Source organism: Eschrichtius robustus, chromosome 5 (genome assembly GCF_028021215.1).
Source record: "Eschrichtius robustus isolate mEscRob2 chromosome 5, mEscRob2.pri, whole genome shotgun sequence".
In the NCBI taxonomy this organism is placed as follows: domain Eukaryota; kingdom Metazoa; phylum Chordata; class Mammalia; order Artiodactyla; family Eschrichtiidae; genus Eschrichtius; species Eschrichtius robustus.
The window spans coordinates 58,236,062-58,248,255 of NC_090828.1; positions in this window are offsets into that span (position 1 = coordinate 58,236,062).

The window sequence follows — 12,194 nt, forward strand, 5'->3', positions numbered from 1 at the left end:
AACCCCACTCTTGCAGTTGGTCTTGGGCCCACAACTGATCCTCATCATTTCCTTCCTTTACTACTTATTCTAGATTCACATCACCCTCAGCTACCTCCTGTGCTAGTCTCAGTGGCTTATCTGATGATGTGACCTAGAATCTCATACCTGAAGCATCTGAGCAATGGTCACTATGCTCTTCTCAGGCCAAAGTTGCTGTACTTGTCTAATTACTATCAAAACTGATAAAGGGAATACCAAGAGGCACTCAAATGGATCACCTGGAGGCCAACACATTACTTCCTGCCCCCTGTGTAACTGCAGCCTACCACCACCTCGTGGTTAGGGTCAATGACCCCTGTCAGAATGGTAACTCCTCTTCTGGCTTGCTTATTCCTGAACATCAGAAGCCCAAAGGGCCCAGATAGAAGCCTGGTAGTTCAATGGGACTCTTCCTAGATCCCCTGGTGGAAGTGTTCCCCTTTGGGAATCAAAAAATCTCTAAGCCTGCAGAGCCCAGATTTGTGAAGATGAGATTCCCTAAGTAGGTCATTGAAAATTACAGAAAGTAGGATCTGCTGCTGTCCTGTAGTTCTCAGACCAATGTATTCTTCCTATTGAGAACACAGCCACATATAAAGTTCTTTGATTCTAGGTGTACACTGTGTTCTGGAGGATGGCATCCACCTTCTAAACTACCTCCAAGCTGACACTTAAGTGGTGACTTCAGCAGTCCACCCCAATGCTTTATCAGGCCACTGGCTTTGGGGTGGTGCAATGTATAATATGACCAGTGAATTCTATGGTCATGGACCCTCTCCCACACCTCCTTCCTGGAAAGTGGGTCCCCTCATTTGATGTCATAGTATGTAGGATCCCACACCAATGGATCAAACTCTTTACAAGCCGTTAAATAGTGGTGCTAAAAGAGGTCCTGTAGGCAGGAAAAGCAGATCCATTCCCAGAACATGTGTCTCTTCCTGTCTGAATGAGTCACTATTCTGTGTGGAAGGGATCCAATGTAGTTAAATTTCTACCAAATGGCTTATTGGTCTCCAAATGTACCATATTGGAGGCTCAGTTAGCCAAAGATCCTATACAGGGGTAGTACCAAGTATATCTGTTCCAATTATACATTCAGGGACCAGGAAGATGACCACCAGATGGGTCTGCAGATGCAATTTACCCACTATGAACCAGACCTAACCTACCCACTGTGGCAAGGGCTCCATTAATTTATTACCTGGCTCCACTATACCCACACTCTAACAGGAGGCCCATGAGGTTGCTTGGGTCTCCAGGTGTTAATGCCAACTGGGATCATTTGTCCAATAATTCTTGAAATGTTTGGGTCCTCAGTGCTCAGTTACCCAGGTAAATGGTGGTATACCCCTTTAAGGAAGGAGTAGGAAGACCATTCTTACATCCACGTGCTGCAGGTTTGCAGGATCCTCCCACCAGGGTACTGAACCTCTCCTTCAGCCAATACATTCCAGACCCCAAAACTTTCTCGGGTCTTAAAAATGGGAAAGGGATTATGCCTTTTTGTTAGGAAAACTTCCATCAGCCTTCTGACCATCTTTACTGGATTGAATAGTGTGCCCCCAAATTCATGCCCACCTGGGACCACGGAAAGTGACCTTATTTGGAAATAGGTTCTTCATAGATGTAATCAAGTTAAGATGAGACCATACTATACCAAGTGGGCCCTAATCCAATGATGGCTGTCCTTATAAGAGGAGGGAAATTTGGACTCAGACACACAGAGAGGAGGATGCCATGTAACAGCAGAGGTAAATGTTGGAGTGATGTATTAACAAACCAAGGACTCCTGGCAATCACCGGGAGCTAGGAGAAAGGCATGGAACAGATCCTCCCTCAGAGCCTGAAGAAAGAACCAACCTTGCCAACACCCTGATTTCAGACTTTTAGCCTCTGGAACTTTAAGAGAATAAATTTCTGTTGTTTTAAGCCACCAGGTTGTGGCACTTTGTTATAGCAGCCCTAAGAAATTAAAATACCATCCATCCTTGATTTCTTTTCATGGTCCACACTGAGTAGTACCCTTGTCTCTGCTCATCTATTTTGTCCCTAGGACTGCTACCTTCAATTAATCATCCACAACTCTGCAGATTAGCAACTCTACTCCCCTCTGCACTTGCTACTCATTATGATAATTGTGTCCACCTGGCTGCTGAAGGTTAATCACTGCCACCTGGTCTCTATTGTTTCATGGTCTAGGTTCAGTGCCTATTGTTTCAGTGCCTGGTTGTCTGGCAGCATCTCCTACCATCAGCCCTGGCCTACAGAGGAGAGCCATCATGAGACTTCTTGGTGTTGCTGACACCCCTCCCACCAGTGAATCCTGTGTATTCTTGGTAAATAGTGTATCCTTCGAGCCTTCCCGTGGAACATAACCATGGGGTGACTTTTTTGGCCTTTCACAGTATATCCACTCTAGTTTGCTGACTTCTCTGGGCCTTTGGATCCCCTCTTCCATCCTCTGTCATGGCAATTCCAACACGGCAACCTCACTTAGTGTAGGCCATCACTTTTTTCCAGGCTTCCAGGGAGCCACCCTAGAAGGGAGCTTGCACCATCTCCTGGAGTCCTTGTCAAGGTGTTAAATTCTGTGTTCCTGGAGAGTGCTCTCAAATCAGTAATGCTCCCGTATTCAACATTATGTTCTTGAATCAAGCATTGGTGGTGACAGCAGGACTCCCCGGTCTCTGGATCACAACCAGAGTGCTGGGAACCGTCTTAGCTCCTTGAGTCTGCTCTCCAACCCTTTTGGTAATTCCCTATGTTAAAACCCCTTTCTCCTGAATTAGCTGAGTGCTTTCTGTTGTCTGTTCTGATACATATATTTTACTTTTTTGGAGGGTTTTTTCATCGTCTTTTTTTTTTTTGACTGATACATTTTAAACAAAATTATATTTAAAAAAGAAGAAGAGAAAGGAGATGATAGTTGGGGAAGGGCAATGTCTAGGAAGGAGGGAGAGTAAAGATGTACTTGAAACACTTAACTAGTGTGGTAAGGGTCTCCAGCAAGTCAGAACAGGAGTGGTTAACTCTTTGATGCCAGGCCACAGGGAGATGCATGCATCTCCGGAGGGTAGGGGGCACTCAGGGAGCTTGGAAATGGTGTTTCCCAACTGGTACTAAACTCATATTTTAACTGCTGCAGTTAGTGTACTAGAAACTCCCAGAAGGAAAAATACTTGAGAACCAATATAGAATTGAGGGGGAAAAAATCACCTGGTGGGGACTTGTTGAAAATGAAAATTTCTAGACCCCTCCCCAGAGATTCTGATCCAGAGATCTGGGGTGGGACTCAGGAGTCTCTTTTCACAAGCGTTCCAAGAGATTCTGACAGAGGAGGTCAACAGAACGTGATCTGAGAAAGACTATTCAGCAGACAGAGAGGAACAGAGGAAAGGAAAGACTGCTGATGGAGCAGAAGCAGGGGTGCTGAGGCTGGAGAGTGGAATCCATGTGGTTCTGTGACTCTCCTTCCATGAGGACTCAGCAGACCAAGTGCAGAAGCCAAGCATGTCCACAGTACCGAGAGTCCAGGTTCAAGGGCTTTCTAGAATAGTGCCCTAGAGGGCTGCAAGTAATCAGGTGAAAGAAAAGCTCAAGGTTTTCGATCACCTGGAGTGTCTAGGCTAAGTAGGAAGGAAGAGAAGCAAGAAGGGGGTTGAAAGATTGGGAGAAAATTGAGGATTTAAGCAACCAAAAGTCTCTGAGGTCAAAGTATAGTTGCACGGGTGGTAGGGGTGTGGCAGAGAAGGGCAGAGACTGTGGTCAGCTCTCTAACACAGAGCAGTTCTGGGGTATGACAGTCCTCAGAGTATGTTGTCCAGGAAGTAGGTGGCTGAACTGGAACAGTTCAGCAGGGGCATGGAGATGACAACATCCAAAAATTGCCACATTAGTGTGGTAGGCTGAAAATTGGTCCCCAAAAGACATCTACATCCTAATCCCTGGAACCTATGAATGTCACCTTATGTGGCCACAAAAAAAGGTGGGGGGGAGTAAGGTCCTTAAACATGTGATTAAATTAAGGATCTTGAGATAAAGAGATTATCCTGGGCTATATGAGTGGGCCCTAAATGCTGTCACATGTGTATTTATAAGAGGGAGGCAAAGGGGGATTTTTACACACTCAGAAGAGGAGGAGGCAATGTGACCACAAAGGCAGAGTTTGGAATGATGTAGCCACAAGCCAAGGAGTGCTGGCAGCTACTAGAAGCTGAAAGAGGAAAGAAACAGATTCTTCCCTAAAGCCTCCAGAGGAAGCATGGCCCTACCAATACCTTGATTTTAGCCCAGTGACACTGATTTAAGATTTCTGGCCTCAGAACTGTGGCAGAATAAACTTTTACAGTAAGTTGGGCAAAGAGTCTTTGATGGTTGAGAGCATAAGTGGAGAGCTCAGTAATTTTCACTCATGGAGAGAAAATGCTAGGCAGTAGGAACCTCCAAAGGGGAGGAGCTTTTACAAGAAGGTGAACAGGTAATTTTCTAGGAATGGCCATGAGAGAGCAAGATAAATGCCACCCTCCCTGGCTTCAGCGATGTGAAGAGTTTTTCCCCTGAAGGCAGCTTCCGGATCTAAAAACTTAACAAGTGAGTTCTGAAGTTAATTTTTTTAAAGATGTTAAGGATGTGGAGGTGTGGAGATAACTTTCTTTGATTCCATTCCAATTCTTTAGAATGTCAAATGCATTTAAAAAAATTTTTTAACCAATGATTAAGATACAGAATACTGTAAAGCCACATGTAACTATGGCCAGGATACATCTTCCCAGGTTGCAAACAGGGCCAAATCCAGGTTTTATGGGGCCTGAAGTTTATACAAGTTGAGGTACCTTCTTCAAGAAAGAAAAACAAAGTTATCTATACGAAATTAAGTATGGACATGGATTTTTATTTGGGGTGAAAAAAATTTTTGATGTTTAAAAGCTGACTAATACCACAAACATCATAAAATCCAGAAAAATACATACATAGTTATAATTAAATTTGTGAAACACCTCTACTTTTTCTACATTTTTGGCTGCATATTCTAAAAATTATGCAATATTCACTTAAGGCATATACAACAATTAAAATGTATTCTTTAATTGCCACTACATTGTATTGAGGTATAATAATAGTGTAAATCAAATTACTCATATATAACGCACATTGACTTGAACATGTAGAGTTTTGTTTCTTCATTTTTCTGGCTGTCTGTTGAATCAGTGACAATTTTGTGCGCCTTTTCATCTGGAACCACCAGATTTTAGTAGAGCTATCTGCACCAGTATTTTAAGTACCAGTATTTAAAGGTATATGCAACCTCACCTAGCGATGAATTCACTGGTGGTGGTACTGCTACAGATTCTGCCCTACCCTCGGGAATTCTAATACATTTGAATTCTCATAAAAAGAGAAATTGTATGGTGCATTTATAATTGTACACTGCATTATTGGGAATATCCCTGACAGGGAGAACTTCTATTTTGACTAGGCTTTAATGAAAACCAACCCCATTTTCACATCTGGTTTTTTTAAGGCACTTCTAATGGTGCCCCTCCGTCACCACCCACCTAGTATTTGTATCAGGCATTATAGTATGTTCATATCATGATCCAGCTTCTGGCCCTGCACATTCATTTCAAAGTTAGGTGTGTCAGCCCAGTGGGCAGCAGAAGTATTCCTAGAAGTCATTCCATCACCAGAATGACTTAAAAATAACTAAACACAGAAGTGACTGCAAACTACATAAAATTATCCCTCTAAACCTAAAATAAATGCATCCCCAATTCATCTTCCCTTTGCCAGAACCCCAAATCCCTATAGCCATCTCAGTACCACCCAATTCAAGGACAGGTGCAATGGGAAGAAAGTCAGAGGGGAGGCAGACTGTTATTTATTTATGCACATTTTTCAAAAGCACAACCATGTGACCACATTGCTAAGTTTCACTCGGCTTCACGGTATATCTGCCTCTGGTCGCAGGGCTCAACACGTGCTTAAGGAAGCCACCTTCTCGCCAATGAAAGGTCATTTGCAGAAACCTAAAGTCGTTCAGATCTGAGGTCTGACCTACTGTAACAGCCCCTGAATATTTCTGGTTAGCCACGTCCCACCCCAAAAAACTTCACGGGACATCCACCTTCATTTGCTGTCCTGAAATTTGATGGTGTTGGATGTTACTGATGTAAATAACTGGGTCCTTAAATGGAGCTTAGAAATGTTTGTGATTGTCAAGGCCCTTTCACTGGAAACGTAATCTGATGTGCACTGTCCCTCCAAGCTCATTTTGCATCTTTATTTGAAGTCAGCAAGCCATGAAAACTGAAAATGGATCCTGAACGGAGTGCGCGTCAGCTTTTTCTTTGCGTAGGGTCCTTAGAACAGTCAGTGTTTGTCAACAGAAATGAAATGCATTATATGAGAATGCAGCACACGCAAGCCAGGCAGAGTGCTAACAATTGGTGGGAAAAGACCATAAAGGCTTCAAAAATCATCCAGCTTTCATCCCTTTGGTTACATTGTTTATCAAATGAGAAGTCGACAGGTCCTTACGAAATGGTTCTCCACTGCTGGGGGAGCAGAGGGCCCCAGAATTGCTGCTTCGTAAGCCCACAGGAGCGTTTTGGGGTGAGTTAAAATAGCAACCACATCATGTGAGACTAAAAGACAGGTTTCCAGTGTTTATAAGTTCATGTCTCCTGCTTCAAAGTAAACTAAGATACTCTGGGTTCAAAGCGAGAGAAATGGCAGGAGAGCCTGGCATAGCAACACATCACCTTCCTGACAGCAAGCTTACCAGCCTCCGTGCTCTTCACCCTTCTCCTGGAGGCTAGGAAGTGGAGGCAATCACCACTCTCCCCGTTTCTAACTATGGTTTGTCGCCCAGACCCATGCACCAACCAGAGTCTGGGTGGGGAGGATGCCTAGGGTGTGAACAGTCTGAAGGCCTCATGCCTGGTCAGAGTCCTGCTCACCTGATTTCAGATATAACCCCACAAAATAGCAGACTCCTGTTCCCACTCTTCAGGGAAGAAACTCAGTCAGCCTGGTAGCATTTGGTGCAGTAATTAATCTCCCAGAGGCTAAAAGACATGGCATTAAATCTGTGTTCGGGTTATAGAGCTACAATCATGTAGAAAAGTTCAGTGCCTTTATCTTAACACTTTTACTCTAAGAGCTATCCTAATACATCGAAAGATTTAATTAATTTTGATCTTTTACTAGCTAAAGGGGGAAAATGGAGACAAAACAGAGATATGGTAAAAAAGGAAAAAAGTCCCAATTCCACTACATTATCCAAATTATACATATCCTTTGAGAACATTGGAAGGATTACCTCCATCAGGGTGAGAGCCATTTAAAGTGTTGTTATAAATTGTTCAAAGCTAAGAAGGCAGTCTGGGGGCTCTCAGGTAAGACATATTAATGTATATTCTAGGTAATCAGAGGTAGCCTTATATGTAAGAGGAATGGTGGCCACATTTGATGTGTGATTTCAGGAAAGGGAATCAGTATTCACTGGGCACTTTATATATTTTATCTGACTCCTTATAAAACTTCACAAGGAAGCTGAAATTCTTAGCATTTTACACACAAAGAAGGTGAGACCCAGAGAATTTAAGCATCTTGCCTAGCGTCTGGCTAGTAAGTTACTAAGCCAGAATTCAAACTCACGTCCATCTGTCTACACCAGATTATTTTCCTGGAGCTCCCAGCAGTCCCCATCAGCCCAACTCAACCTAAAGTACCAGCCCCCATCTGCTGGGGCCAATTCTTGAACTTCTTCATTGTGAATAAAGCCCTTTATCCTACAGGTAGAACAAGGAATTTAAGTTTAAAAATCCTAGGAGACTATCTCTGTGTGTTAATTTACATGAAAGTACAAATGTCTAAGTTTATAAAGTTTTCTGTGGACGGAAGTTTGGGTAGGAGGAAGAATTGTTCATGTCTACCCAGCATTCCCCAGAAGCCATTCCCACCCCAGGAATGGCATGGCCTAGGCTGGCTGCATCAATCAATATCCCATTCCCCTGCCACAGGAATTGGTTCATGAGCTGGAACAATGTCAAACAGACTTGGAAGCCACACTGAACATGGCAGCCTGGGTCCCTTAATAAATGCATGAAACAGAACCTCCCACCCTCTGTGGCCCCCACCCATCGCTTCCCCCACTGCAAGCCACCCCAGCACCTTGGAACACCCACACCAGACTCTGTGTGAGCAAGAACAAACTTTTGTTAGAGCCATTGCATTTTGGAGTCTATTTGTTATAGAAGTTTAGCCTACACTGTGTAATAACAACCATCAATAAATGTTAGTTTCATTCTCCCACTCATGAATTCTCCCATGCAGAACCATTCAAGATTTCTAGCAATCGTAGCAGAGCTTCTTTAAAAGCATTAGGAATCTACAGCTACAGTAGATATGTAAAGATGGCCATTTTTATAATTAATAACAGATACTAAAAATATATTTAAAATATAAATAATAAAAATAATCCTCTTCTACCTTCTTCCGGATCCCTGACTGACCATTGGGGTAAGGTTAGATCTACTGAAGAGAAATTGTATCTGGGAAAAAAAAGAGTATTTTTCGTTGGACTGCAACCCAACACCTGAGAATAGAGACAGAACACATTTCCCCTTCTACTAAATAAACCCATAGACAGTATCTCTCCTTCCATTTCTCTCTCTGTCTACACTAGAGCAGTTTACCAGACTCTCCATTTTACTAGTTGAAAAACTGAGGCAGAGTTTGGATTCCTGGTTTATAAGTATGAGCTTGAAAACTCTAATTTTACTTGTCTTCAATATTTTGGCCATGTCTCACATTAACTGTATGTTTTCCTATGGTAAGTGATCCAGGATAAGTGAACCCAGTTACAGCAACTAACACCTAGCAGCATAAATTCTAAAAGACAACTTGTGCATGTCAGTAGCTTGAAACTTGGAATACACTATTACAGGATTGATCTCAAAAGCCCATTTAACCCATAACGCAATGATTCTCCAAATGCGGTTCCTGAACTGGAATTATCAGCATCACCAGAGACTTGTTAGGAATGCAAATTCTCAGTCCCCACCTATTAAATCAGGAACTCTGGAGTGTGGCCTAAGCTGAAATGCTAATGCATTATCATAATGCACCGAACCACCAAACCTTTGCAATCAAAAGTACATTGCAATATGTACGCATATGGCTGATTCACTTTGTTGTACAACAGAAACTGACACAGTATTGTGAAGCAATTATACTCCAATAAAGATATATTAAAAAAAAAAAAAAAAAAGTACCACAAGCGCACCTAGCACTGAGATCTTGGTTTCTAATATTATTCTCCAACAAAAGGAAACAGGGCTTCTTGGAGAAATGGGTGGTAGTAGGACTGACACAGGAAATATACAAGATGAGCCTGGAGCATCTTATAGCGTCAGAAAGTAAGGAGGTACAGGTAGGGAAAAAACCCGCAATGATGGGGATATGTCAAAGGGACAGAGTAGCCAACTGAAAGAGCTCCTGATGGCCAAAGCTGGAACAATTTGAGCTACAAAATAAAGAAATATTGGATTAAAACTCAAAGTGTAAAATAAATATCCACGAATCCATACTGTTATAAATAAATGGGAGATGAAAGACAAATCCTCTGTATTACAAATAATTTATATAGACACTCAGCCCTCAAAGAGATGAAGTATAACTGCTCACTCCTTAGATGTGGGCTGTACATAATGACTTCCTTCCAAAGGGGACAGTATGGCAAGGGAGGATAAAAGTAACTGTACAGTGGAGGAACCTGACAAACACCACATCAGTCAACATGCACAGTGATAAGTCATACTGAAAGTATGTACCATTAATATTTTTCTGTATTTTAGTAATTGTTATTTTTTATAATAGCAACCCTAAGGAGACATTATTTGGGGCATTTTCCATATTTAACGCATTTAATATCTCAAAAATCCTATGAAATAGGGGTATCAATATCCCTGCTCTGTAGAAGAGAAAACTGAGAAACAGTGTTGAAGTAAATGAGGTAAATGTCCCATCATCACAGAGCTATGAATAGTGGAGCGAATATTTGAACCCAGCAATCTGGCTGCAGGGCCCTTCCCATCATCACCCATTCTTTTCAAAAAACACTGCTGTTGGTCCAGTTAAAATGATCACCCAGAACTGAACAAGACTCTCCAGTGGAGAGAATGGTGAAATGATTACATATCGTGACCTGGGCTCCATCAATTAATTCAGGCTGACTTAGGAGCCTCTTCACACCTTGCACCATATGAGATGTCATCAAGCAAAATCCCTGGACTTTTTCATATAAATCTATGTGAAACTGGTATTGCTAAGTCTGTACTCATACAATTAATTTTTTCCGACCTAAATATAGATTTTAACATTTATTCTGGTGAACAAAGAAGAACATCGTCCTGGTGTTTGGGTAAAAAAATCCAATAATGGGATTTGACAGTTACACTTCTCAGAGTAGAACAAATGCTAAATCCTTTGGTTTTAGACATTGCAGAAAAGACAGGAAGGTTGCACCATAACATTGCAGATACAGAGGTGTGGGGTAGAGGGTATTTTCTGAAGAATGTATGGGAAGGTCCAAACAAATCTGCCTTTCCCTGGTAGGATAGAGGAAAAGACCTAAGTTTCTACTGAGAGCCGCCTGAGCCCACTGAGGGCACTAGACTATCTCATATTCTGTGTGGGGCAACATTTGCCCCAGGGCTGTGTACAAGCCATGGACAGGTGTTCATCCATGACGACAATCCACTGATTCACGGCAAAATTAAGGGAAAGATAACAACAATGTAATAACTTTTTCATAAAGTTAGATGTATTCAATTTAAAGGATTATTCTTTATTCTGAGATTCTATCCTTCCAATATGTTTGGGATTAAGTGTCTTTTTTTGTGTGAAATATATGGTTGAAACTTTTTAACAAATGTATTTATTTAGCAAATTGAAAGGAAGGCAGAGTGGAGATAGAGGGAGAAACTGAAATCTTACTGACTGACATCAATGACTTGCTTTCAAGATCAGCCCTTGCCTGAACACCACACTAGAACCATGCATAACAGTTTTGCAAACCAATTAATTACCTTATTATTAAACCAATCTGAGTTGGATTGTTCCCATAACCTGGTACAAGACTCAGAGAAGGGGAACCCAAATATTGGTTAAATTAATGAATGATCTCAGTCAAGTTCTCCATGAGCCCTTTAAGCACTGGGGCACAATTCTCTGGCTAGTTTGGTTGCCAAAGCCCTGCCCTAGCCATTTCCTGCTTCATTTTCTATGCCATCCTCTGCCACTGGAGTTCTGGCGGAAGTTCCTTGAGATGTAACAAATCTACAGTCTCATATTGCTCTGTTGGATTGGCCTAGATTTAAGTTTAAAGCATTGATCGACCTTGTCCAGGATACTCTCTTTTGCCTCACCTGCCATCAACAGGATCCTTCTCTAACCACAGGCTTTGGGAGGGGACCCTCACATGATGTGGCAGAGACTGGCTAAACATAGCTGTCACATTCTTCTTTGTTTCTGGGAGCACAGATAAATGATATTTCCTAGTTCCCCTTTAGTTAGGGGTGGGCATGTAATTGAGATCTCCTAGGTCATGACTGGAAGGCTAAGGCTTTCAAGAAGTGGGTGTGTCTCCTACATGCTTTTGGTCTCCTTCCACTTGTTGGATGCATTAGATGGTGAGGCCCCAGGGGATAACTGAGCCACAAGATGGAAGGAGACTGGGTCTTTAAATCACCTCTGGAAAAAGAGCTGCCATTAACCTGAAGCATCTGTCTTGGTTTGTTGTCTGGATGAGAAAAACTATTATGTTTGAGACACTATATGTTTTTGGTTTTAATTGTTACAGCAGCTAGTGACATAGTAACTAATAAACCTGACTTTCTCACTATCTGTGTTCCTACCTGTAGGCTCAGTCTAAGCTATTCTCTTTCTGTTCTATATTTCCTTGGAGAAGCAGCCTCATTTATGTCCTGAGCCTCCAGTCTTTCTCTTCTTTCTCCTCAATTTTGGGTGACACTGTCAACACAGTCACCTGAACTGTGTTGTATAAAATAGGCACAACCTGCAATAAAAACTTGTCCAGAGAAAGTCCCCAACTAGTCCGTCCTCTCCCTGTCTTGTGTGGCAGAGCTAAACCAGGGAGCTCAGCCTCA